Here is a 26,410-nt window from a genome sequence, read left to right as displayed (position 1 = left end):
TGACGTGTTTTGTGGTCTCCCTTGGGTTTTAGTTGGCTTCTTATTGGTCATCATGTTGGAATAGTATAAATTGTGGGTTTTGGAGAACATCAGGCAGGTTTAGGGGGACATTTGGGATGGATCTATGGCTTTTGGGATTTTCTTGTGTTTTCTGGGGTGATCCTGTTGTTTTTTGGCGTGTGTTTGACGTGCTTTGTGGTTTCCATTCGGTGTTGTTGGGTTCCTAATGGTTTTTATGGTGGTCGGGAGTGGACTTTGGGATTTGGAGAACATCAGGTAGGTTTAGGGGGACTTTTGGGGTGGATCTATGGCTTTGGGGATTTTCTTCCAGTTTTGGGGTTGATCGCGTTCTTTTTTGGGTTGTTTTTGAAGTGTTTTGTTGTCTCCATTGGATTTCGTTGGGTTCTCGTTGGTCGTTAAGGTAAATGGGAGTGGATTGTGGGTTTTGGAGAAGATCAGGTGAGTTTAGGATGGTTTAGTGGGGAAATTCATACTTTTTTTTTTTTTTTCTTCTGATCCAGTTCTTTTTTGGCGTGTTTTTGACGTGTTATGGGGTCTCCGACGGGTTTCGTTGGGTTTTCCTTTGTCATCGTGGTGGAAAAAGGTAAATAGTGGGTTTTGGAGAACTTCAGGTAGGTTTAGGGGGACTTTTGGGGCAGATTCATGGTTTTTGGGGTTTTCTTTTGTTTTTTTTTTGTCTGGTCCCGTTCTTTTTTGGGAAGTTTTTGAGGTGTTTGGGGTTGTCCGTTGGGTTTTGTTGGGTTCTCGGTCATCATGGTGGAAAAGGGTAAATTGTGGGTTTTGGTGAACATCAGGTGAGTTTAAGGAATTTGGGGGTGTGAATCTATGGTTTTGGGGGATTTCTTCTGTTTTTTTTTTTTTTAGGGTTCTCTTCTGTTTTTGGGGTGGTCTCGTTCTTTTTTGGGTTGTTTTGTTGGGTTTTCCGTTGTCATCGTGGTGGAAAAGGGTAAATTGCGGGTTATGGAGAACATCAGGTAGGTTTAGGGTGGTTTGGGGATGGATCTATGGTTCTGGGTGTTTTCTTTCGTTTTTGGGGGTGATCGTGTTCTTTTTCGGGGTGTCTTTGACGTGTTTTGGGGTCTCTGTTGGGTTTCGTTGGGTTTTCCGTTGTCATCATGGTGGAAAATGGTAAATTGTGGGTTTTGGAGAACATCAGGTAGGTTTAGGGGGACTTTTGGGGTGGATCTATGGCTTTTGGGGTTTCCTTCTGTTATTTTGGGATGATCCTGTTCTTTTTTGGGGTGTTTATGCCGTGTTTTGGTGTCTCTGTTGGGCTTTGTTGGGTTCCTAATGGGTTTTATGGTGGTTGGGAGTGGACTTTGGGTTTTGGAGAACATCAGGTAGGTTTAGGGTGGTTTTGGGGTGGATCTATGGTTTTGGGGTTTTCTTCTGTGTTTTTTTTTTTTTTTTTTTTTTTTTGTGATCCTATCCTTTTGGGGGTGTTTGTGACGTGTTTTGTGGTCTCCGTTGGGTTTTGTTGCGTTTTTCTATTTTCATCGTGTTGGAAAATGGTAAATTGCGATTTTTGGAGAACTTCAGGTAGGTTTAGGGGGACTTCTGGGGTGGATTCATGGTACTTGAGTTTTTCTTCTGTTTTTTGGGGTGATCCTGTTCTTTTCTGGGGTATTTTTGACGTTTTTTTGGGTCTCCGTTGTGTTTCGTTGTGTTGTCGGTCGTCGTTAAGTTCAATGGGAGTGGATTGTGGGGTTTGGAGACGATCAGGTGAGTTTAGGGTGGTTTTGGGGGGAAATTCATGGTATTGGGGTTTTTTCTTCTGATCCATTTTTTTTTTTTGGTGTGTTTTAGATGTGTTTTTGGATCTCTGTTGGGTTTTACTTGGCTTCATATTGGTCATCATGGTGGAAAATTGTAAATTGTGGGTTTTGGAGAACATCAGGTAGGTTTAGGATGGTTTGGGGATGGATCTATGGTTTTGTTTTTTTTTTTTCTGGTTTTTTTTGGGGTTGATCCTGATCTTTTTTGGGGTGTTTTTGATGTGTTTTGGGGTCTCCGCTGGGTTTTACTTAGCTTCTTCTTGGTCATCATGGTGGAAAAGTGTAAATTGTGGGTTTTGGAGATCATCATGTAGGTTAATGGGGACTTTTGGGGTGGATCTATGGCTTTTGGGATTATCTTCCTGGTTTGGGGTTGATCGCGTTCTTGTTTGGGGTGTTTTTGAAGTGTTTTGTGGTCTCCATTGGATTTCGTTGGGTTCTCGTTGGTCGTTAAGTTCAATGGGAGTGGATTGTGGGTTTTGGAGAAGATCAAGTGAGTTTAGGGTGGTTTGAAGGGAAATTCATGGTATTGGGGTTTTTTCTTCTGATCCAGTTCTTTTTTGGCGTGTTTTTGACGTGTTTTTGGGTCTCCGTTGGGTTTTAGTTGGGTTTTGATCGTAATCATGTTGGAAAATGGAAAATTCTGGGTTTTGGAGAACACCTGGTAGGTTTAGGATGGTTTGGGGATGGATCTATGGTTTTGTTTTTTTTTTTTTTCTGTTTTTTTGGGGGTTGATCCTGTTCTTTTTTGGGGTGTTTTTGACGTCTTTTGGGGTCTCCGCTGGGTTTTACTTGGCTTCTTCTTGGTCATCATGGTGGAAAAGTGTAAATTGTGGGTTTTGGAGAATATCAGGTAGGTTTAGGGGGAATTTTGCGGTGGATCTTTGGCTTTTGGGATTTTCTTTCGTTTTTGCGTGTGATCGCGTTCTTTTTTGGGTTGTTTTTGACGTGTTTTGTGGTCTCCGTTGGGTTTTGTTGGGTTTTCCTTTGTCATCATGGTGGAAAAGTGTAAATTGTGGGTTTTGGAGATCATCATGTAGGTTTGGGGGGACTTTTGGGGTGGATCTATGGCTTTTGGTGTTTTCTTTCGTTTTTAGGGGTTATCCCGTTCTTGTTTGGGGTGTTTTTGACTTGTTTTGGGGTCTCCGTTGGGTTTTGTTGTGTTTTCCATGGTCATCATGGTGGAAAAGGGTAAATTGTGGGTTTTGGAGAACATCAGGTAGGTTTACGGTTGTTTTGGGGTGGATCTATGATTTTGAGGGATTTTCTTCCAATTTTGGGGGTGATCCCTTTCTTTTCTGGGGTGTTTTTGACGTGTTTTGGGGTCTCCTTTGGGTTTTCGTTTGGTTCATGTTGGTCATCATGGTGAAAAAGCGTAAATTGTGGCTTTTGGAGAACATCAGGTAGGTTTAGGGGGACTTTTGGTGTGGATCTATGGCTTTTGGGGTTTTCTTTCGTTTTTAGGGGTTATCCTGTTCTTTTTTGGGGTGTTTTTGAGGTGTTTTGTGGTCTCCCTTGGGCTTCGTTGGGTTTTTCGTGGTCATCATGGTGGAAAATATTAAATTGTGGGTTTTGTAGAACATCAGGTGAGTTTAAGGTTTTTTGGGGGGTGAATCTATGGTTTTGGGGGATTTCTTCTGTTTTTTTAGGGTTTTCTTCTGGTTTTGGGGTAGTCCCGATCTTTTCTGGGGTGTTTTTGATGTGTTTTGGTTTCTCCGTTGCGTTTTGTTTTGTTCTTGTTGGTCATTATGTTAAATAGGAGTGGATTGTGGGTTTTGGAGAAGATCAGGTAGGTTTATGGTTTTTTGGGGGTGAAATCATGGCATTTTGTTATTTTTTTTTTAGGATCTGGGTTGATTTTGGGGTTGTTTTGAGGTGTTTTGGGGTTTCCCTTTCGTTTCGTTGAGTTCCTAATGGGTTTTATGTTGGTTGGCAGTGGACTTTGGGATTTGGAGAACATCAGGTAGGTTTAGGGTGGTTTGGGGATTGGATCCGTGCTTTTTGGGGTTTTCTCTCGTTTTGGGGGGTGATCCTGTTCTTGTTTGGGGTGTTTTTGACGTGTTTTTGAGTCTCCCTTGGGTTTCGTTGGGTTCTCGTCTGTCGTTAAGGTAAATGGAAGTGCATTTTTGGTTTTGGAGAAGATCAGGTGAGTTTAGGGTGGTTTGGGGGGAAAATTCATAGCTTTGGGTTTTTTTCTTCTTATCCAGTTCTTTTTTGGCGTGTTTTTGACGCGTTTTGGGGTCTCCGTTGGGTTTCGTTGGGTTTTCCGTGGTCATTATGGTGGAAAAGTTTAAATTGTTGGTTTTGGAGAACATCGGGTAGGTTTAGGGTGGTTTTGGGGTGGATCTATGGCTTTTGGTGTTTTCTTTCGTTTTTAGGGGTTATCCCGTTCTTGTTTGGGGTGTTTTTGACTTGTTTTGGGGTCTCCGTTGGGTTTTGTTGTGTTTTCCATGGTCATCATGGTGGAAAAGGGTAAATTGTGGGTTTTGGAGAACATCAGGTAGGTTTACGGTTGTTTTGGGGTGGATCTATGATTTTGAGGGATTTTCTTCCAATTTTGGGGGTGATCCCTTTCTTTTCTGGGGTGTTTTTGACGTGTTTTGGGGTCTCCTTTGGGTTTTCGTTTGGTTCATGTTGGTCATCATGGTGAAAAAGCGTAAATTGTGGCTTTTGGAGAACATCAGGTAGGTTTAGGGGGACTTTTGGTGTGGATCTATGGCTTTTGGGGTTTTCTTTCGTTTTTAGGGGTTATCCTGTTCTTTTTTGCGGTGTTTTTGACGTGTTTTGTGGTCTCCCTTGGGCTTCGTTGGGTTTTTCATGGTCATCATGGTGGAAAATATTAAATTGTGGGTTTTGTAGAACATCAGGTGAGTTTAAGGTTTTTTGGGGGGTGAATCTATGGTTTTGGGGGATTTCTTCTGTTTTTTTAGGGTTTTCTTCTGGTTTTGGGGTGGTCCCGATCTTTTCTGGGGTGTTTTTGACGTGTTTTGGTTTCTCCGTTGCATTTTGTTTTGTTCTTGTTGGTCATTATGTTAAATAGGAGTGGATTGTGGGTTTTGGAGAAGATCAGGTAGGTTTATGTTTTTTTGGGGGTGAAATCATGGCATTTTGTTATTTTTTTTTTAGGATCTGGGTTGATTTTGGGGTTGTTTTGAGGTGTTTTGGGGTTTCCCTTTCGTTTCGTTGAGTTCCTAATGGGTTTTATGGTGGTTGGGAGTGGGCTTTGGGATTTGGAGAACATCAGGTAGGTTTAGGGTGGTTTGGGGATTGGATCCGTGCTTTTTGGGGTTTTCTTTCGTTTTGGGGGGTGATCCTGTTCTTGTTTGGGGTGTTTTTGACGTGTTTTTGGGTCTCCCTTGGGTTTCGTTGGGTTCTCGTCTTTCGTTAAGGTAAATGGAAGTGCATTATTGGTTTTGGAGAAGATCAGGTGAGTTTAGGGTGGTTTGGGGGGAAAATTCATAGCTTTGGGTTTTTTTCTTCTTATCCAGTTCTTTTTTGTCGTGTTTTTGACGCGTTTTGGGGTCTCCGTTGGGTTTCGTTGGGTTTTCCGTGGTCATTATGGTGGAAAAGTTTAAATTGTTGGTTTTGGAGAACATCGGGTAGGTTTAGGGTGGTTTTGGGGTGGATCTATGGCTTTTGGTGTTTTCTTTCGTTTTTAGGGGTTATCCCGTTCTTGTTTGGGGTGTTTTTGACTTGTTTTGGGGTCTCCGTTGGGTTTCGTTGTGTTTTCCATGGTCATCATGGTGGAAAAGGGTAAATTGTGGGTTTTGGAGAACATCAGGTAGGTTTACGGTTGTTTTGGGGTGGATCTATGATTTTGAGGGATTTTCTTCCAATTTTGGGGGTGATCCCTTTCTTTTCTGGGGTGTTTTTGACGTGTTTTGGGGTCTCCTTTGGGTTTTCGTTTGGTTCATGTTGGTAATCATGGTGAAAAAGCGTAAATCGTGACTTTTGGAGAACATCAGGTAGGTTTAGGGGGACTTTTGGTGTGGATCTATGGCTTTTGGGGTTTTCTTTCGTTTTTAGGGGTTATCCTGTTCTTTTTTGCGGTGTTTTTGACGTGTTTTGTGGTCTCCCTTGGGCTTCGTTGGGTTTTCCGTGGTCATCATGGTGGAAAAGGTTAAATTGTAGGTTTTAGAGAACATCGGGTAGTTTTAGGGTGGCTTTGGGGTGAATCTATGGTTTTGGGGGATTTCTTCTGTTTTTTAGGGTTTTCTTCTGTTTTTGGGGTGGTCCGATCTTTTCTGGGGTGTTTTTGACGTGTTTTGGTTTCTCTGTTGCGTTTTGTTTTGATTGTACTGTGGTTTTGAGGTGTTTTGGGTTCTTCATTGGTTTTCGTTGGGTTCTTGTTTGTCATTATGGTGAATGGGAGTGAAATGTCGATTTGGAGAAGATCAGGTGAGTTTAGGGTGGTTTTGGGGGGAAACTCATGGTTTTTGTTTTATTTTTTTCTTCTGATCCAGTTGTTTTTTGGGGTGTTTTTGACGTGTTTTGAGGTCTGCGTTGGGTTTCGTTGTGTTTTCCGTGGTCATTATGGTGGAAAAGTTTATATTGTTGGTTTTGGAGAACATCAGGTAGGTTTAGGGTGGTTTGGGGATTGGATCCGTGCTTTTTGGGGACTTTCTTTCAGTTTTGGGGGTGATGCTGTTCTTCTTTGGGGTGTTTTTGACGTGTTTTGGGGTCTCCGTTGGGTTTCGTTGGGTTTTCCGTGGTCATGGTGGTGGAAAAGTGAAAATTGCGGGTTTTGGAGAACATCAGGTAGGTTTATGGGGACTTTTGGGGTGGATTCATGGTATTTGGGGTTTTCTTCCAGTGTTGGGGTGATGCAGTTCTTCTTTGGGGTGTTTTTGACGTGTTTTGGGGTCTCTTTTAGGTTTCGTTGGGTTTTCCGTGGTCATCATGGTGGAAAAGTTTAAATTGTGGATTTTGGAGAACTTCAGTTAGTTTTAGGTGGACTTTCGGGGTGTATTCATGGTATTTGGGGTTTATTTCTGGTTTTTGGGGTGATGCATTTTTTTGGGGGGGTGTTTTTGACGTGTTTTGGGGTCTCCGTTGTGTTTTAGTTGGGTTTTAGTTGGTTATCATGGTGGAAAATGGTAAATTGTGGGTTTTGGAGTATATCATGTAGGTTTAGGGTGTTTTGGGGTTGGATCTATGGCTTTTGGGATTTCTTTCATTTTGTAAGTTTTATCCCGTTCTTGTTTGGGGTGTTTTTGACTTGTTTTGGGGTCTCCGTTGGGTTTTGTTGGGTTTTCCGTGGTCGTTATGGTGGAAAAGTTTAAATTGTTGGTTTTGGAGGACATCAGGTAGGTTTAGGGTGGTTTTGGGGTGGATCTATGGTTTTGAGGGATTTTCTTCCAATTTTGGGGGTGATCTCTTTCTTTTTCGGGGTGTTTTTGACGTGTTTTCGGTTCTCCTTTGGTTTTTTGTTTGGTTCATGTTGGTCATCATGGTGGAAAAGGGTAAATTGTGGCTTTTGGAGAACATCAGGTAGGTTTAGGGTGGTTTTGGGATTGGATCCGTGCTTTTTGGGGTTTTCTATCGTTTTTGGGGGTGATCCTGTTCTTGTTTGGGGTGTTTTTGACGTGTTTTGTGGTCTCCCTTGGGCTTTGTTGGGTTTTTCGTGGTCATCATGGTGGAAAATATTAAATTTTGGGTTTTGTAGAACATCAGGTGAGTTTAAGGTTTTTTGGGGGGTGAATCTATGGTATTGGGGGATTTCTTCTGTTTTTTAGGGTTTTCCTCTGTTTTTGGGGTGGTCCCGATCTTTTCTGGGGTGTTTCTAATGTGTTTTGGGTTCCCTGTTGCATTTTGTTTTGATTGTACTGTGGTTTTGAGGTGTTTTGGGTTCTTCATTGGTTTTCGTTGGGTTCTTGTTTGTCATTATGGTGAATGGGAGTGAAATGTCGATTTGGAGAAGATCAGGTGAGTTTAGGGTGGTTTTGCAGGGAAATTCATAGTTTTTGTTTTTGTTTTTGTTTTCTGATCCCTTTCTTTTCTGGGGTGTTTTTGACGTGTTTTGGGGTCTCCTTTGGTTTTTCGTTTGGTTCATGTTGGTCATCATGGTGAAAAAGTGTAAATTGAGGCTTTTGGAGAACATCAGGTAGGTTTAGGGGGACTTTTGGTGTGGATCTATGGCTTTTGGGGTTTTCTTTCGTTTTTAGGGGTTATCCTGTTCTTTTTTGGGGTGTTTTTGATGTGCTTTGTGGTCTCCCTTGGGTTTCGTTGGGTTTTTCGTGGTCATCATGGTGGAAAATATTAAATTGTGGGTTTTAGAGAACATCGGGTAGTTTTAGGGTGGCTTTGGGGTGGATCTATGGTTTTGGGGGATTTCTTCTGTTTTTTTAGGGTTTTCTTCTGTTTTTGGGGTGGTCCCGATCTTTTCTGGGGTGTTTCTAATGTGTTTTGGGTTCTCTGTTGCGTTTTGTTTTGATTGTACTGTGGTTTTGAGGTGTTTTGGGTTCTTCATTGGTTTTCGTTGGGTTCTTGTTTGTCATTATGGTGAATGGGAGTGAAATGTCGATTTGGAGAAGATCAGGTGAGTTTAGGGTGGTTTTGCGGGGAAATTCATAGTTTTTGTTTTTGTTTTTGTTTTTGTTTTTGTTTTTGTTTTTGTTTTTGTTTTTGATCCAGTTCTTTGTTGAGGTGTTTTTGACGTGTTTTGGGGTCTCCTTTGAGTTTTCGTTTGGTTCATGTTGGTCATCATGGTGAAAAAGCGTAAATTGTGGCTTTTGGAGAACATCAGGTAGGTTTAGGGGGACTTTTGGTGTGGATCTATGGCTTTTGGGGTTTTCTTTCGTTTTTAGGGGTTATCCTGTTCTTTTTTGCGGTGTTTTTGACGTGTTTTGTGGTCTCCCTTGGGCTTCGTTGGGTTTTTCGTGGTCATCATGGTGGAAAATATTAAATTGTGGGTTTTGTAGAACATCAGGTGAGTTTAAGGTTTTTTGGGGGGTGAATCTATGGTTTTGGGGGATTTCTTCTGTTTTTTTTAGGGTTTTCTTCTGGTTTTGGGGTGGTCCCGATCTTTTCTGGGTGTTTTTGACGTGTTTTGGTTTCTCCGTTGCGTTTTGTTTGTTCTTGTTGGTCATTATGTTAAATAGGAGTGGATTGTGGGTTTTGGAGAAGATCAGGTAGGTTTATGGTTTTTTGGGGGTGAAATCATGGCATTTTGTTGTTTTTTTTTTAGGATCTGGGTTGATTTTGGGGTTGTTTTGAGGTGTTTTGGGGTCTTCGTTGGGTTTCGTTGGGTTCTTGTTGGTCATGATGTTGAATGGGAGTGAAATGTGGGATTTGGAGAAGATCAGGTGAGTTTAGGGTGGTTTTCGGGGGAAATTCATGGTTTTTGTTTTTATTTTTTTCTTCTGATCCTGTTGTTTTTTGGGGTGTTTTTGTGGTGTTTTGGGGTTTCCCTTTCGTTTCGTTGAGTTCCTAATGGGTTTTATGGTGGTTGGGAGTGGACTTTGGGATTTGGAGAACATCAGGTAGGTTTAGGGTGGTTTGGGGATTGGATCCGTGCTTTTTGGGGTTTTCTTTCGTTTTGGGGGGTGATCCTGTTCTTGTTTGGGTTGTTTTTGACTTGTTTTTGGGTCTCCCTTGGGTTTCGTTAGGTTCTCGTCTGTCGTTAAGGTAAATGGAAGTGCATTTTTGGTTTTGGAGAAGATCAGGTGAGTTTAGGGTGGTTTGGGGGGAAAATTCATAGCTTTGGGTTTTTTTCTTCTTATCCAGTTCTTTTTTGTCGTGTTTTTGACGCGTTTTGGGGTCTCCGTTGGGTTTCGTTGGGTTTTCCGTGGTCATTATGGTGGAAAAGTTTAAATTGTTGTTTTTGGAGAACATCAGGTAGGTTTAGGGTGGCTTTGGGGTGGATCTATGGTTTTGGGGGATTTCTTCTGTTTTTTAGGGTTTTCTTCTGTTTTTGGGGTGGTCCCGATCTTTTCTGGGGTGTTTCTAATGTGTTTTGGGTTCTCTGTTGCATTTGTTTTGATTGTACTGTGGTTTTGAGATGTTTTGGGTTCTTCATTGGTTTTCGTTGGGTTCTTGTTTGTCATTATGGTGAATGGGAGTGAAATGTCGATTTGGAGAAGATCAGGTGAGTTTAGGGTGGTTTTGGGGGGAAATTCATGGTTTTTGTTTTATTTTTTTCTTCTGATCCAGTTGTTTTTTGGGGTGTTTTTGACGTGTTTTGAGGTCTGCGTTGGGTTTCGTTGTGTTTTCCGTGGTCATTATGGTGGAAAAGTTTATATTGTTGGTTTTGGAGAACATCAGGTAGGTTTAGGGTGGTTTGGGGATTGGATCCGTGCTTTTTGGGGACTTTCTTTCAGTTTTGGGGGTGATGCTGTTCTTCTTTGGGGTGTTTTTACGTGTTTTGGGGTCTCCGTTGGGTTTCGTTGGGTTTTCCGTGGTCATGGTGGTGGAAAAGTGAAAATTGCGGGTTTTGGAGAACATCAGGTAGGTTTATGGGGACTTTTGGGGTGGATTCCTGGTATTTGGGGTTTTCTTCTGTTTTTTGGGGGGTGATCGTTTTCTGTTTTGGGTTTTTTTTGATGTGTTTTGGCGTCTCTGTTGGGTTTCTTTGGTTTTCTGTGGTTATCATGATGGAAAAGTGTAAATTGTGGGTTTTGGAGAACATCAGGTATGTTAAGGGGGACTTTTGGGGTGGATTCATGGTATTTGGGGTTTTCTTCCAATGTTGGGGTGATGCAGTTCTTCTTTGGGGTGTTTTTGACGTGTTTTGGGGTCTCTTTTAGGTTTCGTTGGGTTTTCCGTGGTCATCATGGTGGAAAAGTTTAAATTGTGGATTTTGGAGAACTTCAGTTAGTTTTAGGTGGACTTTCGGGGTGTATTCATGGTATTTGGGGTTTATTTCTGGTTTTTGGGGTGATGCATTTTTTTGGGGGGGTGTTTTTGACGTGTTTTGGGGTCTCCGTTGTGTTTTAGTTGGGTTTTAGTTGGTTATCATGGTGGAAAATGGTAAATTGTGGGTTTTGGAGTATATCATGTAGGTTTAGGGTGTTTGGGGGTTGGATCTATGGCTTTTGGGTTTTCTTTCATTTTGTAAGTTTTATCCCGTTCTTGTTTGGGGTGTTTTTGACGTGTTTTGGGGTCTCCGTTGGGTTTTGTTGGGTTTTCGTTTGGTTCTTCTTGTGGCTGGGAGTGAATTGTAACTTTAGGAGAACATCAGGTAGGTATAACGGTTTTTGGGGGGTTAAACAACGTTTTTTCTTCTGATTCGGTTCGCTTTTTTGTTTTTTTTTTTTTTTTTTTGCCGTGTTTTAGGTTTTTTGTTTCATTTCGTTGAGTTCCTAATGGGTTTTATGGTGGTTGGGAGTTGACTTTGGGATTTGGAGAACATCAGGTAGGTTTAGGGTGGTTTTGGGATTGGATCCGTGCTTTTTGGCGATTTTCGTCCAGTTTTGGGGGTGATCCCGTTTTCTTTTGGGGTTTTTTTGACGTGTTTTGGGGTCTCCGTTGGGTTTTGTTGGGTTTTCCGTGGTCATGGTTGTAGAAAATTGTAAATTGCAGGTTTTGGAGAACTTCAGGTAGGTTTAGGGGGAATTTTGGTGTGGATTCATGGTATTTGGGGTTTTCTTCTGTTTTTTTGGGGTGTGATCCTGTTCTTTTTTGGGGTGTTTTTGACGTGTTTTGTGGTCTCCGTTGGGTTTCGTTGGGTTTTCCGTGGTCATCATGGTGGAAAAGGGTAAATTGTAGGTTTTAGAGAACATCGGGTAGGTTTAGGGTGGCTTTGGGGTGGATCTCTGGTTTTGGGGGATTTTCTTCCCGTTTTGGGGTGATGCAGATCTTTTTTGGGGTGTTCTTGATGTGTTTTGGTGTCTCCGTTGGGTTTTGTTGGGTTTTCCGTGGTCATCATGGTAAAAAATGGTAAATTGTAGCTTTTAGATAACACAGGTGAGTTTGTTTTTTTGAGCGGTGAATCTATGGTTTTGAGGGATTTCCTTAGTTTTTTAGGGTTTTCTTCTGTTTCTTGATTGGTCCTGTTCTGTTTTCGGGTGTTTTTGACGTGTTTTGGGGTCTCCGTTGGGTTTTGTTGGGTTTCCATTGGGTTTTCTGGTGGTTGGGAGTGGATTGTACATTTAGGAGAACATCAGGTAGGTTTAAGTGTTTTTCGGGGGGTTAAATGACGTTTTTTCTTATGATCCGGTTTGCTTTTGGGGTGTTTTTGAGGTGTTTTGGGGTTTCCGTTGCGTTTCATTGAGTTCCTAATGGGTTTTATGGTGGTTGGGAGTTGACTTTGGGATTTGGAGAACATCAGGTAGGTTTAGGGTGGTTTTGGGTTGGATCCATGGTTTTTGGGGATTTTCTTCCAAGTTTGGGGGTGATGCCTTTCTTGTTTGGGGTGTTTTTGACGTGTTTTGGGGTCTCCGTTGGGTTTCGTTGTGTTTTCCGTGGTCATCATGGTGGAAAAGTTTAAATTGTGGGTTTTGGAGAACATCGAGTAGGTTTAGGGTGGTTTTGGACTGCATCTATGGTGTTTGGGGTTTTCTGTTTTTTTGGGGGTGATCCTGTTCTTTTTTGGGGTGTTTTTGATGTGTTTTGGTGTCTCCGGTGGGTTTTAGTTGGTTTCTTGTTGCTCATCATGGTGGAAAATGGTAAATTGTGGCTTTTGGAGAACATCAGGTAGGTTTAGGGGGACTTTTGCTGTGGATCTATGGCTTTTGCGGTTTTCTTTCGTTTTTAGGGGTTTTCCTGTTCTTTTTTGGGGTGTTTTTGACGTGTTTTGTGGTCTCCCTTGGGCTTCGTTGGGTTTTCCGTGGTCATCATGGTGGAAAAGGTTAAATTGTAGGTTTTAGAGAACATCGGGTAGTTTTAGGGTGGCTTTGGGGTGGATCTATGGTTTTGGGGGATTTCTTCTGTTTTTTAGGGTTTTCTTCTGTTTTTGGGGTGGTCCCGATCTTTTCTGGGGTGTTTCTAATGTGTTTTGGGTTCTCTGTTGCGTTTTGTTTTGATTGTACTGTGGTTTTGAGGTGTTTTGGGTTCTTCATTGGTTTTCGTTGGGTTCTTGTTTGTCATTATGGTGAATGGGAGTGAAATGTCGATTTGGAGAAGATCAGGTGAGTTTAGGGTGGTTTTGCGGGGAAATTCATAGTTTTTGTTTTTGTTTTTGTTTTTGTTTTTGATCCAGTTCTTTGTTGAGGTGTTTTTGACGTGTTTTGGGGTCTCCCTTGGGCTTCGTTGGGTTTTTCGTGGTCATCATGGTGGAAAATATTAAATTGTGGGTTTTGTAGAACATCAGGTGAGTTTATGGTTTTTTGGGGGGTGAATCTATGGTTTTGGGGGATTTCTTCTGTTTTTTTTAGGGTTTTCTTCTGGTTTTGGGGTGGTCCCGATCTTTTCTGGGTGTTTTTGACGTGTTTTGGTTTCTCCGTTGCGTTTTGTTTGTTCTTGTTGGTCATTACGTTAAATAGGAGTGGATTGTGGGTTTTGGAGAAGATCAGGTAGGTTTATGGTTTTTTGGGGGTGAAATCATGGCATTTTGTTGTTTTTTTTTTAGGATCTGGGTTGATTTTGGGGTTGTTTTGAGGTGTTTTGGGGTCTTCGTTGGGTTTCGTTGGGTTCTTGTTGGTCATGATGTTGAATGGGAGTGAAATGTGGGATTTGGAGAAGATCAGGTGAGTTTAGGGTGGTTTTCGGGGGAAATTCATGGTTTTTGTTTTTATTTTTTTCTTCTGATCCTGTTGTTTTTTGGGGTGTTTTTGTGGTGTTTTGGGGTTTCCCTTTCGTTTCGTTGAGTTCCTAATGGGTTTTATGGTGGTTGGGAGTGGACTTTGGGATTTGGAGAACATCAGGTAGGTTTAGGGTGGTTTGGGGATTGGATCCGTGCTTTTTGGGGTTTTCTTTCGTTTTGGGGGGTGATCCTGTTCTTGTTTGGGTTGTTTTTGACTTGTTTTTGGGTCTCCCTTGGGTTTCGTTAGGTTCTCGTCTGTCGTTAAGGTAAATGGAAGTGCATTTTTGGTTTTGGAGAAGATCAGGTGAGTTTAGGGTGGTTTGGGGGGAAAATTCATAGCTTTGGGTTTTTTTCTTCTTATCCAGTTCTTTTTTGTCGTGTTTTTGACGCGTTTTGGGGTCTCCGTTGGGTTTCGTTGGGTTTTCCGTGGTCATTATGGTGGAAAAGTTTAAATTGTTGTTTTTGGAGAACATCAGGTAGGTTTAGGGTGGCTTTGGGGTGGATCTATGGTTTTGGGGGATTTCTTCTGTTTTTTAGGGTTTTCTTCTGTTTTTGGGGTGGTCCCGATCTTTTCTGGGGTGTTTCTAATGTGTTTTGGGTTCTCTGTTGCATTTGTTTTGATTGTACTGTGGTTTTGAGATGTTTTGGGTTCTTCATTGGTTTTCGTTGGGTTCTTGTTTGTCATTATGGTGAATGGGAGTGAAATGTCGATTTGGAGAAGATCAGGTGAGTTTAGGGTGGTTTTGGGGGGAAATTCATGGTTTTTGTTTTATTTTTTTCTTCTGATCCAGTTGTTTTTTGGGGTGTTTTTGACGTGTTTTGAGGTCTGCGTTGGGTTTCGTTGTGTTTTCCGTGGTCATTATGGTGGAAAAGTTTATATTGTTGGTTTTGGAGAACATCAGGTAGGTTTAGGGTGGTTTGGGGATTGGATCCGTGCTTTTTGGGGACTTTCTTTCAGTTTTGGGGGTGATGCTGTTCTTCTTTGGGGTGTTTTTGACGTGTTTTGGGGTCTCCGTTGGGTTTCGTTGGGTTTTCCGTGGTCATGGTGGTGGAAAAGTGAAAATTGCGGGTTTTGGAGAACATCAGGTAGGTTTATGGGGACTTTTGGGGTGGATTCCTGGTATTTGGGGTTTTCTTCTGTTTTTTGGGGGGTGATCGTTTTCTGTTTTGGGTTTTTTTTGATGTGTTTTGGCGTCTCTGTTGGGTTTCTTTGGTTTTCTGTGGTTATCATGATGGAAAAGTGTAAATTGTGGGTTTTGGAGAACATCAGGTATGTTAAGGGGGACTTTTGGGGTGGATTCATGGTATTTGGGGTTTTCTTCCAATGTTGGGGTGATGCAGTTCTTCTTTGGGGTGTTTTTGACGTGTTTTGGGGTCTCTTTTAGGTTTCGTTGGGTTTTCCGTGGTCATCATGGTGGAAAAGTTTAAATTGTGGATTTTGGAGAACTTCAGTTAGTTTTAGGTGGACTTTCGGGGTGTATTCATGGTATTTGGGGTTTATTTCTGGTTTTTGGGGTGATGCATTTTTTTGGGGGGGTGTTTTTGACGTGTTTTGGGTTCTCCGTTGTGTTTTAGTTGGGTTTTAGTTGGTTATCATGGTGGAAAATGGTAAATTGTGGGTTTTGGAGTATATCATGTAGGTTTAGGGTGTTTGGGGGTTGGATCTATGGCTTTTGGGTTTTCTTTCATTTTGTAAGTTTTATCCCGTTCTTGTTTGGGGTGTTTTTGACGTGTTTTGGGGTCTCCGTTGGGTTTTGTTGGGTTTTCGTTTGGTTCTTCTTGTGGCTGGGAGTGAATTGTAACTTTAGGAGAACATCAGGTAGGTATAACGGTTTTTGGGGGGTTAAACAACGTTTTTTCTTCTGATTCGGTTCGCTTTTTTGTTTTTTTTTTTTTTTTTTTGCCGTGTTTTAGGTTTTTTGTTTCATTTCGTTGAGTTCCTAATGGGTTTTATGGTGGTTGGGAGTTGACTTTGGGATTTGGAGAACATCAGGTAGGTTTAGGGTGGTTTTGGGATTGGATCCGTGCTTTTTGGCGATTTTCGTCCAGTTTTGGGGGTGATCCCGTTTTCTTTTGGGGTTTTTTTGACGTGTTTTGGGGTCTCCGTTGGGTTTTGTTGGGTTTTCCGTGGTCATGGTTGTAGAAAATTGTAAATTGCAGGTTTTGGAGAACTTCAGGTAGGTTTAGGGGGAATTTTGGTGTGGATTCATGGTATTTGGGGTTTTCTTCTGTTTTTTTGGGGTGTGATCCTGTTCTTTTTTGGGGTGTTTTTGACGTGTTTTGTGGTCTCCGTTGGGTTTCGTTGGGTTTTCCGTGGTCATCATGGTGGAAAAGGGTAAATTGTAGGTTTTAGAGAACATCGGGTAGGTTTAGGGTGGCTTTGGGGTGGATCTCTGGTTTTGGGGGATTTTCTTCCCGTTTTGGGGTGATGCAGATCTTTTTTGGGGTGTTCTTGATGTGTTTTGGTGTCTCCGTTGGGTTTTGTTGGGTTTTCCGTGGTCATCATGGTAAAAAATGGTAAATTGTAGCTTTTAGATAACACAGGTGAGTTTGTTTTTTTGAGCGGTGAATCTATGGTTTTGAGGGATTTCCTTAGTTTTTTAGGGTTTTCTTCTGTTTCTTGATTGGTCCTGTTCTGTTTTCGGGTGTTTTTGACGTGTTTTGGGGTCTCCGTTGGGTTTTGTTGGGTTTCCATTGGGTTTTCTGGTGGTTGGGAGTGGATTGTACATTTAGGAGAACATCAGGTAGGTTTAAGTGTTTTTCGGGGGGTTAAATGACGTTTTTTCTTATGATCCGGTTTGCTTTTGGGGTGTTTTTGAGGTGTTTTGGGGTTTCCGTTGCGTTTCATTGAGTTCCTAATGGGTTTTATGGTGGTTGGGAGTTGACTTTGGGATTTGGAGAACATCAGGTAGGTTTAGGGTGGTTTTGGGTTGGATCCATGGTTTTTGGGGATTTTCTTCCAAGTTTGGGGGTGATGCCTTTCTTGTTTGGGGTGTTTTTGACGTGTTTTGGGGTCTCCGTTGGGTTTCGTTGTGTTTTCCGTGGTCATCATGGTGGAAAAGTTTAAATTGTGGGTTTTGGAGAACATCGAGTAGGTTTAGGGTGGTTTTGGACTGCATCTATGGTGTTTGGGGTTTTCTGGTTTTTTTGGGGTGATCCTGTTCTTTTTTGGGGTGTTTTTGATGTGTTTTGGTGTCTCCGGTGGGTTTTAGTTGGTTTCTTGTTGCTCATCATGGTGGAAAATGGTAAATTGTGGGTTTTGGAGAACATAGGTGTGTTTAAGGTTTTTTTTAGGGGGTGAATCTATGGTTTTGTGGGATTTCTTCTGTTTTTTAGGGTTTTCTTTTGGTTTTGGGGTAGTCCCGTTTTTTTGGGTGGTGTTCTTGTTGTGTTTTGAGGTCTCCATTGGGTTTTGTTGGGTTCTTGTTGGTTATTATGTTAAATAGGAGTGGATTGTGGGTTTTGGAGAAGATCAGGTAGGTTTAAGGTTTTTGGGGGGTTAAATCACGTTTTTTCTTCTGATTCGGTTTGCTTTTGGGGTGTTTTTGACGTGTTTTGGGGTTTCCGTTGTGTTTCGTTGAGTTCCTAATGGGTTTTATGGTGGTTGGGAGTGGAGTTTGGGATTTGGAGAACATCAGGTAGGTTTAGGGTGGTTTGGGGATTGGATCCGTGCTTTTTTTGAATTTTCTTCCAGTTTTGGGGGTGATCCCGTTTTTGTTTGGGGTGTTTTTGACGTGTTTTGGGGTCTCCGTTGGGTTTCGTTGGGTTTTCCGAGGTCATCATGGTGGAAAAGTTTAAATTGCGGGTTTTGGAGAATATCATGTAGGTTTAGTGTGTTTTGGGGGTGGATCTATGGTATTTTTGGGTTTTCTTCGGTTTTTGGGCATTATCCCGGACTTGTTTGGGGTGTTTTTGACGTGTTTTGTGGTCTCCCTTGGGCTTCGTTGGGTTTTTCGTGGTCATCATGGTGGAAAATATTAAATTGTGGGTTTTGTAGAACATCAGGTGAGTTTAAGGTTTTTTGGGGGGTGAATCTATGGTTTTGGGGGATTTCTTCTGTTTTTTTTAGGGTTTTCTTCTGGTTTTGGGGTGGTCCCGATCTTTTCTGGGTGTTTTTGACGTGTTTTGGTTTCTCCGTTGCGTTTTGTTTGTTCTTGTTGGTCATTATGTTAAATAGGAGTGGATTGTGGGTTTTGGAGAAGATCAGGTAGGTTTATGGTTTTTTGGGGGTGAAATCATGGCATTTTGTTGTTTTTTTTTTAGGATCTGGGTTGATTTTGGGGTTGTTTTGAGGTGTTTTGGGGTCTTCGTTGGATTTCGTTGGGTTCTTGTTGGTCATGATGTTGAATGGGAGTGAAATGTGGGATTTGTAGAAGATCAGGTGAGTTTAGGGTGGTTTGGGGGGAAAATTCATAGCTTTGGGTTTTTTTCTTCTTATCCAGTTCTTTTTTGGCGTGTTTTTGACGCGTTTTGGGGTCTCCGTTGAGTTTCGTTGGGTTTTCCGTGGTCATTATGGTGGAAAAGTTTAAATTGTTGTTTTTGGAGAACATCAGGTAGGTTTAGGGTGGCTTTGGGGTGGATCTATGGTTTTGGGGGATTTCTTCTGTTTTTTAGGGTTTTCTTCTGTTTTTGGGGTGGTCCCGATCTTTTCTGGGGTGTTTCTAATGTGTTTTGGGTTCTCTGTTGCATTTGTTTTGATTGTACTGTGGTTTTGAGATGTTTTGGGTTCTTCATTGGTTTTCGTTGGGTTCTTGTTTGTCATTATGGTGAATGGGAGTGAAATGTCGATTTGGAGAAGATCAGGTGAGTTTAGGGTGGTTTTGGGGGGAAATTCATGGTTTTTGTTTTATTTTTTTCTTCTGATCCAGTTGTTTTTTGGGGTGTTTTTGACGTGTTTTGAGGTCTGCGTTGGGTTTCGTTGTGTTTTCCGTGGTCATTATGGTGGAAAAGTTTATATTGTTGGTTTTGGAGAACATCAGGTAGGTTTAGGGTGGTTTGGGGATTGGATCCGTGCTTTTTGGGGACTTTCTTTCAGTTTTGGGGGTGATGCTGTTCTTCTTTGGGGTGTTTTTGACGTGTTTTGGGGTCTCCGTTGGGTTTCGTTGGGTTTTCCGTGGTCATGGTGGTGGAAAAGTGAAAATTGCGGGTTTTGGAGAACATCAGGTAGGTTTATGGGGACTTTTGGGGTGGATTCCTGGTATTTGGGGTTTTCTTCTGTTTTTTGGGGGGTGATCGTTTTCTGTTTTGGGGTTTTTTTGATGTGTTTTGGCGTCTCTGTTGGGTTTCTTTGGTTTTCTGTGGTTATCATGATGGAAAAGTGTAAATTGTGGGTTTTGGAGAACATCAGGTATGTTAAGGGGTACTTTTGGGGTGGATTCATGGTATTTGGGGTTTTCTTCCAATGTTGGGGTGATGCAGTTCTTCTTTGGGGTGTTTTTGACGTGTTTTGGGGTCTCTTTTAGGTTTCGTTGGGTTTTCCGTGGTCATCATGGTGGAAAAGTTTAAATTGTGGATTTTGGAGAACTTCAGTTAGTTTTAGGTGGACTTTCGGGGTGTATTCATGGTATTTGGGGTTTATTTCTCTTTTTTTGGGGTGATGCATTTTTTTGGGGGGGTGTTTTTGACGTGTTTTGGGTTCTCCGTTGTGTTTTAGTTGGGTTTTAGTTGGTTATCATGGTGGAAAATGGTAAATTGTGGGTTTTGGAGTATATCATGTAGGTTTAGGGTGTTTGGGGGTTGGATCTATGGCTTTTGGGATTTCTTTCATTTTGTAAGATTTATCCCGTTCTTGTTTGGGGTGTTTTTGACTTGTTTTGGGGTCTCCGTTGGGTTTTGTTGGGTTTTCCGTGGTCGTTATGGTGGAAAAGTTTAAATTGTTGGTTTTGGAGGACATCAGGTAGGTTTAGGGTGGTTTTGGGGTGGATCTATGGTTTTGAGGGATTTTCTTCCAATTTTGGGGGTGATCCCTTTCTTTTTCGGGGTGTTTTTGACGTGTTTTCGGTTCTCCTTTGGTTTTTTGTTTGGTTCATGTTGGTCATCATGGTGGAAAAGGGTAAATTGTGGCTTTTGGAGAACATCAGGTAGGTTTAGGGTGGTTTTGGGATTGGATCCGTGCTTTTTGGGGTTTTCTATCGTTTTTGGGGGTGATCCTGTTCTTGTTTGGGGTGTTTTTGACGTGTTTTGTGGTCTCCCTTGGACTTTGTTGGGTTTTTCGTGGTCATCATGGTGGAAAATATTAAATTTTGGGTTTTGTAGAACATCAGGTGAGTTTAAGGTTTTTTGGGGGGTGAATCTATGGTATTGGGGGATTTCTTCTGTTTTTTAGGGTTTTCCTCTGTTTTTGGGGTGGTCCCGATCTTTTCTGGGGTGTTTCTAATGTGTTTTGGGTTCCCTGTTGCATTTTGTTTTGATTGTACTGTGGTTTTGAGGTGTTTTGGGTTCTTCATTGGTTTTCGTTGGGTTCTTGTTTCTCATTATGGTGAATGGGAGTGAAATGTCGATTTGGAGAAGATCAGGTGAGTTTACGGTGGTTTTGGGGGGAAATTCATAGTTTTTGTTTTTGTTTTTGTTTTCTGATCCCTTTCTTTTCTGGGGTGTTTTTGACGTGTTTTGGGGTCTCCTTTGGTTTTTCGTTTGGTTCATGTTGGTCATCATGGTGAAAAAGTGTAAATTGTGGCTTTTGGAGAACATCAGGTAGGTTTAGGGGGACTTTTGGTGTGGATCTATGGCTTTTGGGGTTTTCTTTCGTTTTTAGGGGTTATCCTGTTCTTTTTTGGGGTGTTTTTGATGTGCTTTGTGGTCTCCCTTGGGTTTCGTTGGGTTTTTCGTGGTCATCATGGTGGAAAATATTAAATTGTGGGTTTTAGAGAACATCGGGTAGTTTTAGGGTGGCTTTGGGGTGGATCTATGGTTTTGGGGGATTTCTTCTGTTTTTTAGGGTTTTCTTCTGTTTTTGGGGTGGTCCCGATCTTTTCTGGGGTGTTTCTAATGTGTTTTGGGTTCTCTGTTGCGTTTTGTTTTGATTGTACTGTGGTTTTGAGGTGTTTTGGGTTCTTCATTGGTTTTCGTTGGGTTCTTGTTTGTCATTATGGTGAATGGGAGTGAAATGTCGATTTGGAGAAGATCAGGTGAGTTTAGGGTGGTTTTGCGGGGAAATTCATAGTTTTTGTTTTTGTTTTTGTTTTTGTTTTTGATCCAGTTCTTTGTTGAGGTGTTTTTGACGTGTTTTGGGGTCTCCCTTGGGCTTCGTTGGGTTTTTCGTGGTCATCATGGTGGAAAATATTAAATTGTGGGTTTTGTAGAACATCAGGTGAGTTTATGGTTTTTTGGGGGGTGAATCTATGGTTTTGGGGGATTTCTTCTGTTTTTTTTAGGGTTTTCTTCTGGTTTTGGGGTGGTCCCGATCTTTTCTGGGTGTTTTTGACGTGTTTTGGTTTCTCCGTTGCGTTTTGTTTGTTCTTGTTGGTCATTACGTTAAATAGGAGTGGATTGTGGGTTTTGGAGAAGATCAGGTAGGTTTATGGTTTTTTGGGGGTGAAATCATGGCATTTTGTTGTTTTTTTTTTAGGATCTGGGTTGATTTTGGGGTTGTTTTGAGGTGTTTTGGGGTCTTCGTTGGGTTTCGTTGGGTTCTTGTTGGTCATGATGTTGAATGGGAGTGAAATGTGGGATTTGGAGAAGATCAGGTGAGTTTAGGGTGGTTTTCGGGGGAAATTCATGGTTTTTGTTTTTATTTTTTTCTTCTGATCCTGTTGTTTTTTGGGGTGTTTTTGTGGTGTTTTGGGGTTTCCCTTTCGTTTCGTTGAGTTCCTAATGGGTTTTATGGTGGTTGGGAGTGGACTTTGGGATTTGGAGAACATCAGGTAGGTTTAGGGTGGTTTGGGGATTGGATCCGTGCTTTTTGGGGTTTTCTTTCGTTTTGGGGGGTGATCCTGTTCTTGTTTGGGTTGTTTTTGACTTGTTTTTGGGTCTCCCTTGGGTTTCGTTAGGTTCTCGTCTGTCGTTAAGGTAAATGGAAGTGCATTTTTGGTTTTGGAGAAGATCAGGTGAGTTTAGGGTGGTTTGGGGGGAAAATTCATAGCTTTGGGTTTTTTTCTTCTTATCCAGTTCTTTTTTGTCGTGTTTTTGACGCGTTTTGGGGTCTCCGTTGGGTTTCGTTGGGTTTTCCGTGGTCATTATGGTGGAAAAGTTTAAATTGTTGTTTTTGGAGAACATCAGGTAGGTTTAGGGTGGCTTTGGGGTGGATCTATGGTTTTGGGGGATTTCTTCTGTTTTTTAGGGTTTTCTTCTGTTTTTGGGGTGGTCCCGATCTTTTCTGGGGTGTTTCTAATGTGTTTTGGGTTCTCTGTTGCATTTGTTTTGATTGTACTGTGGTTTTGAGATGTTTTGGGTTCTTCATTGGTTTTCGTTGGGTTCTTGTTTGTCATTATGGTGAATGGGAGTGAAATGTCGATTTGGAGAAGATCAGGTGAGTTTAGGGTGGTTTTGGGGGGAAATTCATGGTTTTTGTTTTATTTTTTTCTTCTGATCCAGTTGTTTTTTGGGGTGTTTTTGACGTGTTTTGAGGTCTGCGTTGGGTTTCGTTGTGTTTTCCGTGGTCATTATGGTGGAAAAGTTTATATTGTTGGTTTTGGAGAACATCAGGTAGGTTTAGGGTGGTTTGGGGATTGGATCCGTGCTTTTTGGGGACTTTCTTTCAGTTTTGGGGGTGATGCTGTTCTTCTTTGGGGTGTTTTTGACGTGTTTTGGGGTCTCCGTTGGGTTTCGTTGGGTTTTCCGTGGTCATGGTGGTGGAAAAGTGAAAATTGCGGGTTTTGGAGAACATCAGGTAGGTTTATGGGGACTTTTGGGGTGGATTCCTGGTATTTGGGGTTTTCTTCTGTTTTTTGGGGGGTGATCGTTTTCTGTTTTGGGTTTTTTTTGATGTGTTTTGGCGTCTCTGTTGGGTTTCTTTGGTTTTCTGTGGTTATCATGATGGAAAAGTGTAAATTGTGGGTTTTGGAGAACATCAGGTATGTTAAGGGGGACTTTTGGGGTGGATTCATGGTATTTGGGGTTTTCTTCCAATGTTGGGGTGATGCAGTTCTTCTTTGGGGTGTTTTTGACGTGTTTTGGGGTCTCTTTTAGGTTTCGTTGGGTTTTCCGTGGTCATCATGGTGGAAAAGTTTAAATTGTGGATTTTGGAGAACTTCAGTTAGTTTTAGGTGGACTTTCGGGGTGTATTCATGGTATTTGGGGTTTATTTCTCTTTTTTTGGGGTGATGCATTTTTTTGGGGGGGTGTTTTTGACGTGTTTTGGGTTCTCCGTTGTGTTTTAGTTGGGTTTTAGTTGGTTATCATGGTGGAAAATGGTAAATTGTGGGTTTTGGAGTATATCATGTAGGTTTAGGGTGTTTGGGGGTTGGATCTATGGCTTTTGGGTTTTCTTTCATTTTGTAAGTTTTATCCCGTTCTTGTTTGGGGTGTTTTTGACGTGTTTTGGGGTCTCCGTTGGGTTTTGTTGGGTTTTCGTTTGGTTCTTCTTGTGGCTGGGAGTGAATTGTAACTTTAGGAGAACATCAGGTAGGTATAACGGTTTTTGGGGGGTTAAACAACGTTTTTTCTTCTGATTCGGTTCGCTTTTTTGTTTTTTTTTTTTTTTTGCCGTGTTTTAGGTTTTTTGTTTCATTTCGTTGAGTTCCTAATGGGTTTTATGGTGGTTGGGAGTTGACTTTGGGATTTGGAGAACATCAGGTAGGTTTAGGGTGGTTTTGGGATTGGATCCGTGCTTTTTGGCGATTTTCGTCCAGTTTTGGGGGTGATCCCGTTTTCTTTTGGGGTTTTTTTTGACGTGTTTTGGGGTCTCCGTTGGGTTTTGTTGGGTTTTCCGTGGTCATGGTTGTAGAAAATTGTAAATTGCAGGTTTTGGAGAACTTCAGGTAGGTTTAGGGGGAATTTTGGTGTGGATTCATGGTATTTGGGGTTTTCTTCTGTTTTTTTGGGGTGTGATCCTGTTCTTTTTTGGGGTGTTTTTGACGTGTTTTGTGGTCTCCGTTGGGTTTCGTTGGGTTTTCCGTGGTCATCATGGTGGAAAAGGGTAAATTGTAGGTTTTAGAGAACATCGGGTAGGTTTAGGGTGGCTTTGGGGTGGATCTCTGGTTTTGGGGGATTTTCTTCCCGTTTTGGGGTGATGCAGATCTTTTTTGGGGTGTTCTTGATGTGTTTTGGTGTCTCCGTTGGGTTTTGTTGGGTTTTCCGTGGTCATCATGGTAAAAAATGGTAAATTGTAGCTTTTAGATAACACAGGTGAGTTTGTTTTTTTGAGCGGTGAATCTATGGTTTTGAGGGATTTCCTTAGTTTTTTAGGGTTTTCTTCTGTTTCTTGATTGGTCCTGTTCTGTTTTCGGGTGTTTTTGACGTGTTTTGGGGTCTCCGTTGGGTTTTGTTGGGTTTCCATTGGGTTTTCTGGTGGTTGGGAGTGGATTGTACATTTAGGAGAACATCAGGTAGGTTTAAGTGTTTTTCGGGGGGTTAAATGACGTTTTTTCTTATGATCCGGTTTGCTTTTGGGGTGTTTTTGAGGTGTTTTGGGGTTTCCGTTGCGTTTCATTGAGTTCCTAATGGGTTTTATGGTGGTTGGGAGTTGACTTTGGGATTTGGAGAACATCAGGTAGGTTTAGGGTGGTTTTGGGTTGGATCCATGGTTTTTGGGGATTTTCTTCCAAGTTTGGGGGTGATGCCTTTCTTGTTTGGGGTGTTTTTGACGTGTTTTGGGGTCTCCGTTGGGTTTCGTTGTGTTTTCCGTGGTCATCATGGTGGAAAAGTTTAAATTGTGGGTTTTGGAGAACATCGAGTAGGTTTAGGGTGGTTTTGGACTGCATCTATGGTGTTTGGGGTTTTCTGTTTTTTTTGGGGTGATCCTGTTCTTTTTTGGGGTGTTTTTGATGTGTTTTGGTGTCTCCGGTGGGTTTTAGTTGGTTTCTTGTTGCTCATCATGGTGGAAAATGGTAAATTGTGGGTTTTGGAGAACATAGGTGTGTTTAAGGTTTTTTTTAGGGGGTGAATCTATGGTTTTGTGGGATTTCTTCTGTTTTTTAGGGTTTTCTTTTGGTTTTGGGGTAGTCCCGTTTTTTTGGGTGGTGTTCTTGTTGTGTTTTGAGGTCTCCATTGGGTTTTGTTGGGTTCTTGTTGGTTATTATGTTAAATAGGAGTGGATTGTGGGTTTTGGAGAACATCAGGTAGGTTTAAGGTTTTTGGGGGGTTAAATCACGTTTTTTCTTCTGATTCGGTTTGCTTTTGGGGTGTTTTTGACGTGTTTTGGGGTTTCCGTTGTGTTTCGTTGAGTTCCTAATGGGTTTTATGGTGGTTGGGAGTGGAGTTTGGGATTTGGAGAACATCAGGTAGGTTTAGGGTGGTTTGGGGATTGGATCCGTGCTTTTTTTGAATTTTCTTCCAGTTTTGGGGGTGATCCCGTTTTTGTTTGGGGTGATTTTGACGTGTTTTGGGGTCTCCGTTGGGTTTCGTTGGGTTTTCCGAGGTCATCATGGTGGAAAAGTTTAAATTGCGGGTTTTGGAGAATATCATGTAGGTTTAGTGTGTTTTGGGGGTGGATCTATGGTATTTTTGGGTTTTCTTCGGTTTTTGGGCATTATCCCGGACTTGTTTGGGGTGTTTTTGACGTGTTTTGTGGTCTCCCTTGGGCTTCGTTGGGTTTTTCGTGGTCATCATGGTGGAAAATATTAAATTGTGGGTTTTGTAGAACATCAGGTGAGTTTAAGGTTTTTTGGGGGGTGAATCTATGGTTTTGGGGGATTTCTTCTGTTTTTTTTAGGGTTTTCTTCTGGTTTTGGGGTGGTCCCGATCTTTTCTGGGTGTTTTTGACGTGTTTTGGTTTCTCCGTTGCGTTTTGTTTGTTCTTGTTGGTCATTATGTTAAATAGGAGTGGATTGTGGGTTTTGGAGAAGATCAGGTAGGTTTATGGTTTTTTGGGGGTGAAATCATGGCATTTTGTTGTTTTTTTTTTAGGATCTGGGTTGATTTTGGGGTTGTTTTGAGGTGTTTTGGGGTCTTCGTTGGATTTCGTTGGGTTCTTGTTGGTCATGATGTTGAATGGGAGTGAAATGTGGGATTTGTAGAAGATCAGGTGAGTTTAGGGTGGTTTGGGGGGAAAATTCATAGCTTTGGGTTTTTTTCTTCTTATCCAGTTCTTTTTTGGCGTGTTTTTGACGCGTTTTGGGGTCTCCGTTGAGTTTCGTTGGGTTTTCCGTGGTCATTATGGTGGAAAAGTTTAAATTGTTGTTTTTGGAGAACATCAGGTAGGTTTAGGGTGGCTTTGGGGTGGATCTATGGTTTTGGGGGATTTCTTCTGTTTTTTAGGGTTTTCTTCTGTTTTTGGGGTGGTCCCGATCTTTTCTGGGGTGTTTCTAATGTGTTTTGGGTTCTCTGTTGCATTTGTTTTGATTGTACTGTGGTTTTGAGATGTTTTGGGTTCTTCATTGGTTTTCGTTGGGTTCTTGTTTGTCATTATGGTGAATGGGAGTGAAATGTCGATTTGGAGAAGATCAGGTGAGTTTAGGGTGGTTTTGGGGGGAAATTCATGGTTTTTGTTTTATTTTTTTCTTCTGATCCAGTTGTTTTTTGGGGTGTTTTTGACGTGTTTTGAGGTCTGCGTTGGGTTTCGTTGTGTTTTCCGTGGTCATTATGGTGGAAAAGTTTATATTGTTGGTTTTGGAGAACATCAGGTAGGTTTAGGGTGGTTTGGGGATTGGATCCGTGCTTTTTGGGGACTTTCTTTCAGTTTTGGGGGTGATGCTGTTCTTCTTTGGGGTGTTTTTGACGTGTTTTGGGGTCTCCGTTGGGTTTCGTTGGGTTTTCCGTGGTCATGGTGGTGGAAAAGTGAAAATTGCGGGTTTTGGAGAACATCAGGTAGGTTTATGGGGACTTTTGGGGTGGATTC

The sequence above is a fragment of the Aythya ferina genome (genome assembly GCF_964211825.1).
Source record: "Aythya ferina genome assembly, contig: HAP1_SCAFFOLD_70, whole genome shotgun sequence".
NCBI classification, from domain to species: Eukaryota; Metazoa; Chordata; class Aves; order Anseriformes; family Anatidae; genus Aythya; species Aythya ferina.
Note: the sequence above shows the minus strand (reverse complement) of the source record.